We start from the raw sequence: 7,698 nt of genomic DNA, 5'->3' as shown, positions 1-7,698 counted from the left end.
AATTATTATCCAAAATAATTATTGAAATGTACAATATAGAATTGTGTAATTGTAAGATACACTCAATATCATATAATATCCAGCCATTTTCCTTAAAAATTTTCCTTCATAAACAACTAATATCAAGGAAACACTAACACATTGTAGTTAATATATATACATCAGTGATCTAAACCAAACATTTTACATGTATCTTAGTTTTCACAATATACCTTTTAAAAGATTGACTTTGTTTCTGTGGTTACCACCTTGGCACCTCATGAAGATTGGATTCATTCAAGATTTTTGAGGCTGCTCTTATAACACTTCACAGAATTAGGATATGTTAATCCAAAATAGATTATTATTATTATTATATGGAAGTTATTATATATAACAACTTGTAACTCTCTTACCTCATGAAACACTAAGCCCACACTCAATCAGTAATTCCAAAACAGAGACCTTGTTTCAAATAAAACGAAGTACAATAAGTATAACTGACCTTTTTTAAAATAAAGAAGATATAGTTTTGATTTAGAAGCAAGTTTTGTAACATGTTTTAATGTTAAAATTCATAGACTATCAAAATAATAGAAACAAATATCTTATTAGGACATTACTGTTCAGCTAGGATCTAATGTCTAAGCTCTGGTTTACTTTAGTAAAAGCAAGATGAGGAACTTAGATCATGAGGTCAATACTGATTTTTTTTTTCCAAATAATTCAAAACAGTATGTCTCATGCATGTTCTCTTCACATGCCATCTAAAAGAAAATTAAGAAACCCATAGAAACTATTTCAGATCTCGTTCGTTTTTAAGATGACTGCTTTGCCATAAAATAGAACAAAAAAATTGCACATTGCAAATTTTTTTGTTTTCAAACAAGTTACATAGAATTTAAAATATTGTGAATTTTTATTAATGAAGTATTTGTAGTGCAGTTAAAGTTGTCTCATTCACCAGGAATATTTAATATAACACTGAACATTGAGCTCATGTATGTGGCAATTGTGGGAGCTCCCAGTTTATTACATACTGTCAGCTTTGCTGGACTGCTTCAGACAAGCAGCTTTGAGAACTTTTTGAAGATAGGTACATAAATGCATCCTTTCCTTTTTATACCTGGTAATATGTCTTAGATCTTTCCTCACATTTCATTATCTGAGGTCATTGGTGATACATATATTTTGAGGAACATGTTTTGACTCCAGCAAGTGCTTTAGCAATATTTTGCAGGCATGAAACTGCAGGTTTCCCTGGTCAGCCTCTAAGTGTGATGAATGATGATGAGATACTGTTTGTCATCAGAGGCTTTATGCGTCTGTTTCTGGAGTATGGTTTTAAAATTAGGTAATGTTTTGTATTTTTAAGCTCTCTTTGGAACAGACAAAGGAGGAGAAGAGAGTTGTCAACAAACTTGAGCTTGAAATAGGCAAAGAGAAACAGCAGATTCCTGGAAATAAAAGCTTGCCTCATTTCTAAGTTTGGATGAGGTAAATACTGGGGTTCCCTGAATAGATTGTTTTATACAGCTTTAGATCACATGGCTTTCAAGGAAAGACTGTGGAGCAGTTCTGAGGTGAACTGTTATGGAGGTAAACCAGACTGAGCTACTTGGCCTTTGGGCTAAGGAACATTCTTCTTTTCTTTTTTAAAAAGACTTTATTTAATATATAGACTTAGGAAATAGCCTTAGATAAGTCAAGCTTCTCTTTGCCTGAAACCAGTTGCAGAGTGAAGCTAGCAGGTGAAAAGCTATTTGGATGTTAATTGTATCATATTGCTGAGATGCTGTAAGAATAGCCATTGTCAGAAATATTATTAAAGTGAAGATAGCTACCTGAAATATCTACTGCAGATACTTGAAATATCTTTGATACCTATCTGCATTTGTCCAGGGTTCAGTTTTTCACAGGTAGAAACCCAGAAATCATAGAGGTAATGCACAGGGTAGTTTTGTGGCATTAGGAACATGGCTACCAGCTGAAGTAACTCTTGAGTGAATGTCTGACAAGCCTAAATATTCAGAGGACTATTTAAAAAAACATGGGACAAAAAAACCTCCAAACACTTAGCAGATGATGAAAGGAAAGAAAGAGGCAGACTATTAAAAAGTCTGGTGAAGTAAAATCTTCCACCCACTTCCAACAGTGGTGGCATGTAACTGCTATAAAACATGACTCTGTGTGTGAGCAAAAACTTTACATAAGTTTGGGGCTTGTAGTAGTGAAGACACACAAGGATTATCTCAACAGTCAGTGGTCTTTGTGAATATTAATTGGGTAAATAAAATAACAGACAACCTTGAATGAAAATGTCAGTTATTATTTGCTACCAAATTATTATTGGTGGCATACTGTGGTCATACTTATTTCTGGATACTTTACAAAAAATTTAAACATAAAGGAGTGGATATTTCTCATTGAAAAATTATTCATTAACAAGTAAAAGAATTTATTGTTATCTGTTATAACAGTAAAGATATGCAGAAAACATTAAAAGGATAAGTCTATTCTATTTCTCTACATATCTTCAGACACTGATGGCAAAATCTTCTGAATCAGTTTGAATTCTTTGTGTACATGGAAGTAGAGGCTGAAATATGTCACTATTTCATGAATATAATGCTTTTCTGAAGTTGAAAATCTGGGATTTTTTTCAAGTCCAATGTTTTTATACACAATGTTTATTAACTCACTGGGGCAATAATTTTTCTATGATAGCTTCCAAATTCAGATGAAAAACTGTCTTCTCAACTTGATGTAAAAACATTGAAGAACCTGCAGGAAAAGAATTTTCCTGCTTTAAATTGTAATGGAGATGTTTGTTCAGTGTTAGGGGAAAAATATTAAGAATGCTCCTGAGAAACCTCAAGCTGTCAGATTTGTGTTTATGTACTCTCTTTGGAATAAACAATATATAAGCAGCTATTTTTATTAACCTAGGAGTCCTTTGAATATTTTATCAGAATGTTCATTTGGCTTTAAAACATGAATTTTGAGCTCTTCCCTGCTCCTTACTAATGGGCTAGATAATCTTTGCTCTTGATGGTAGTATGAAGTTGCATTTGCATTTCAGATTTAGTGTTTGACAAACTTGGATTTGGAAGCTTACTATGAATTTAACACTGACAAATTCCTAATACCAATATGGCTTTTTAAAATATTTTCAAGGTGATTTACCTGTGGGCAATCGTTGAACTACACCACAGTCTGACTGATCTTTGTCGACAGAGTTCAGTTTAAACCTTTGTTATTAGTATAGGCCAGTTGGGATTATAGCAATTTTGGAAGCCTTGTTGATGACTCTTCTCCATTACTTGGAAAGGTCCATCCAGTTGCAGAAGAAACTGGCTGTTTCCACAATCCCTGGTGGAGAGGATGATGCATGCCCTGCATTACTTCTCTCCTTACTTCTTTCCTGTAGATTCGGTTCTTCTGAGCTATCTTGGGTAAAATTTAAATGAGAACTGTTGAATTCATGCTAGTGGAATGCTCCATGGCCATTCATTTACCATGACTGCTAGACAGATGATGTGCTTCTTTGCATAAGCATGTTCATTTGGAGAGGAGTGAGATTTTTGAAGGGAATCTCCCAATTGTCCCCACTCACTGATGTGATTTCCATCACGGAGCATTCCCAGACTGCACTGACTTGATTGCTTGTCAATGTAACTTAACACAAAAATGCACTCCAACCCCTCACGGACATTCAGTACCTATAACAAGATTAAACTCCCAGATAAAAGAATGGCATCAGGTCCTCAGCAACAAATGTTATGCTTCACATACCACTCCTATGATAACTGTACCACATGCTAGTGCAAATATAGTCAATGACATTTCAGAGTGGAGGAGTGCAAAATAGCAACACCTTGTGTCATTGGCTCAACAAATTCTAGTTACAAGGAATTCATTAAATTAATTAAAAGCTCAGAGTTCCATTTAAATGTGAGAGGAATAAGTTAACAGCTATTTATTCCTTTATTCTGATCTTTTAAAAGCTATGTGTCATGGGCATGTAATTACAGATGCACACACACTTTACTAAACATGGATGCTGTGTTTTTTCAGCTGACACAGCTAATGCTTGATGAAAAATTTATGGGACAAAGTTAAGCAACATGTTCAAAAAAAACCCAACCCTTTGTCAATTACAGAAGTGATGACTCTCATCAGCTATACAGTAACCATTTCTTATCAGTGATTTGCGCCTGACACCAAAGCCATTAAATTAGATGGGAAACTTTTCCAATGGTTAGCTTGCAATCAGACCTGATCTACAGTCATAAAGGTAATTGTATCTTGCTCTGAACTCCAAGCTCTTTTGGAGATAACGTGCCTATTCTTTATTTACTTCTGTAGGCACAGAGGAAACCAGAAAAAGGGGGAGTTGTATAAGTATTCTGAACATTTTGTTGCCAGATCTCATTATGAGTTTGACAACAACATGCAAGTTTCAAAGGCAATTGACTCTTTTGTCCTAATTTGCGGTGATTGATGGCAGGGTTCCTTAAACCAAGATAAAGCTGCCCAGGAAGGAAAATACTTCTGGGATAGGGAACTGGTAATGAAAATATCACAATTTCTTATTATATACAAATCCACATCATGGAGCAAGTGAAAAAACCAAGGGAGGTTATGATTTGATTTGCTGGCTTATGCTGGGCTTTTGCTTTGAAAGATTTGCAATGATCGCATATAATCAATTACGTCTTATTTGGGTTTGACTTTAGGCACTTTGGATATTAAAGTATATTTTTGGCCCTGTCAACAATAATTGTCTAATGTGACTGTTGTTAACTAGCTTTAAAATCTTATTGAAATCACTCAATGGTGTATCTCAATGAATCATATCATCATCTTTCTTCCTGTAATACTTCTAAATAACATCAAGTATGATTAGAGTGTCTTTTACTAAACTAAAAGCCAATATCAATCTGAACTAATGTTCTTGTGACAAACCGTTTTCCTCAATTACAAGGCTCTGGGTCTTTAAAGCTTTCCCGAAGTATTTCGTTTCATTACCTTCACTCTTTTCTAAACTGCAGATAGAAATGGTTCATACTAAGTTTACTTTCAGTTATCACAGGACTTACAAAACTAAAACTTAGACTATGCCTATATTTATTTTGCTATAAAGTATAGATACAACAAACAAAATCAGCTGTAGTGGCTTCTCGGTGACTGTCCTGGGCAGAACGAAAGCTAAGCAGATCATGATGATCAGCTGACTTGTAAAAACAGTACTGGGAAAATAAACTCAATGATGTGAGCTTTACAAGAAAAGGAAAGGCTGTCTGATTTGAGGTAGTGTAAAAGGGAGAGCCAAGTGAATAAGATAATATTTGCATGATGTACTAGAGGCACATCTGTAATGTTCTTGGAGGTTGAACAAAAGGTTGGATTAGATATGAGGTTCTTTTAAGTTAATAAATTGTTCTGTCAAAAAACTCTCTACTGAAATGGGTATTGGATTTGGGATTAAGCAAGTTCCTACTTGACCTAAGGCAAGCTATATCATTTACAAAAGACAACTAAAATCACATCGTTTCTAGGGTTATTTTAAAGTCATATTTCATCTTACTTGAGAATTACTTGTCTTATAAGAAGTGAATACTGTCAATGAAAGTTGAAAATGCTATGTAGGAATGAAACTGGTTTTTATTTGGAGATGACAATTCAAGCCAAGGGCGCATTTAGAGAAACAAAATGCCATTAGAGGGGTCAAATGATGAGATTATAGCATCTTTCTATCTCTTCATTCTTACTGAGACAATCAAATCAGAAAATTTTTATTTCACTGATGGTGCATTTAACTTAATGGTATTTTCTTATGGGTAGTTTAATACATTTTTTGAATCACCATAGCACCTCTAAAGTCCTGTCAGAAAATTGCCTTCTTCCCTTCTTCCCTTTTCAAAGTGTTCTGATTCACTTGTTCTAATTCAGCTTCAGATATTTAATACACTTTTGCATGTATACTGCCTGGAAGCGTTTGTACCCAGGGAAGTTCTGTATGGCAAATTATGTACAATTATCAGATATAAACTTGATATAGGAATAAATGTCTAAAAGGATTAAGGAACAAATTTATCTGGATGCTATAAATAAAAGGTTATTTCAGTATTCTCTTCCACTGTTGATCTTGTCCATCTACTTCATTTCAGAAAAGTAACAGATTAACATTTTAATCCTTGTTGTTTGCTTTATATCCTCAAGGCATTTATGTTTCAAGCTGTTTTCTTCATAAAAAGACAGACAGAGGCAAAGTTAACAGTGACATCTTTGTGCCTGGCATTGTATATTCCTAAGAAAAAATTACTACTTCAAAAATAATGCCCTGCTTTTCTTTTTATTCTGTTTCAAAAAGTTATACCATTGAAAACCATAACTGTAAAAGAGAAAATAAATAAATAAATAAATCACCTTTTGCAATCAGAGAACCTTTTAAGTGTTTACCACGTAATTTGTTCTGACCCATTGTAATTTTAAATGGCAGAGTAGCTAAAATAAGCCAAGTAAAATAGCATGTATTTTCTTAAATTCATATGAAATTAGTGTTAGGTTCATAACAGAAGTTTTGTTTCTTTTCTTGTTTGCTTGTTTGATTAAATAAATGACTTCTTAATAGGCATTTCTGATGAGGAACAGTGAAATGTAACAAAGTGGACCATTCTGTGTAGTCACTGACTAGTAAATCTGTATTCACTTAATTTTGGCAATTAGCTAATAATAGAAGTATTTAAATACCACTTGATGTTTTATTGATATTCACTTTTCAATTTTAAATTCTGTTAATAATTATAATTTTTCCTTCCAAAGGTAGACATGTCTTTGATCCAATATTGAAATACTTGCTGTCTGCAGTACCAAACAATGAACCAACCATGTGCCAACAGAACCTGTAATCAAATCTGCCTGAAGATAAGATGTTCTTTTGTGGGTAATCAGTATTTTCAGCTATACTTCCATGTCGAAATTTTGCTTGACTGCATTAAGTTTATAAGATGCCAGAGAATTTAAAATGAAAAAGTTTGATATCAAGATGACTTCAGATGCTTGTTTTCACAGAAAGAAGATACACAGAGGTTCAGCACCACTCATGATCTACATCTCATGTACATTTTCTGTATTAAGCTTCATAGGAAGTAAAAGCTAATATTTGGACAAAAACATTTCAACTATACTTGTCCTAGGGCAGAGGGATGAAGAAGGCTTTTCACATATCTAAAGAACTTTTGCGGAGTGATATATAACAGAAGTGAAATTCCTGCATACTCTTCTATGATGTGTAATGGGTGCTACTTTGAGTCCTTCATATTGTAAATTTCTGTGTATATCTCATATTATCTCAGACTACATTTACATTAAGATGGTGGTCTTCTGGAAGTTGCAAAACTACCACCACATGGACTCAGCTGAAGGTAAATTCAGGAAACTAAAGCAATAGTATACCCCTCAAACCACATCTAGGATCTTCTAAACCCAAGAAATCTGGATATTTATTAACATAGAAACCAGAATACTGAAATTCTTGAAAATAAAAAAAGTCCAAGTTACTACTAGAAAACAAAACTTTCCCCTGCCCATTGTATCCTTGTGGATGGATTTGTGTTTCTTGAAAGCTACATGCTGTGGGGATTAAAAATTGCTAGCCTGCTTCTGAAATGTAAATGTTTTAGGGATACTGTGAACCAAATCCCAGTTTTTACT

The sequence above is a fragment of the Balearica regulorum genome, chromosome 1 (genome assembly GCF_011004875.1).
Source record: "Balearica regulorum gibbericeps isolate bBalReg1 chromosome 1, bBalReg1.pri, whole genome shotgun sequence".
Classification (NCBI taxonomy): domain Eukaryota; kingdom Metazoa; phylum Chordata; class Aves; order Gruiformes; family Gruidae; genus Balearica; species Balearica regulorum.
This window is presented reverse-complemented; position numbering follows the sequence as displayed.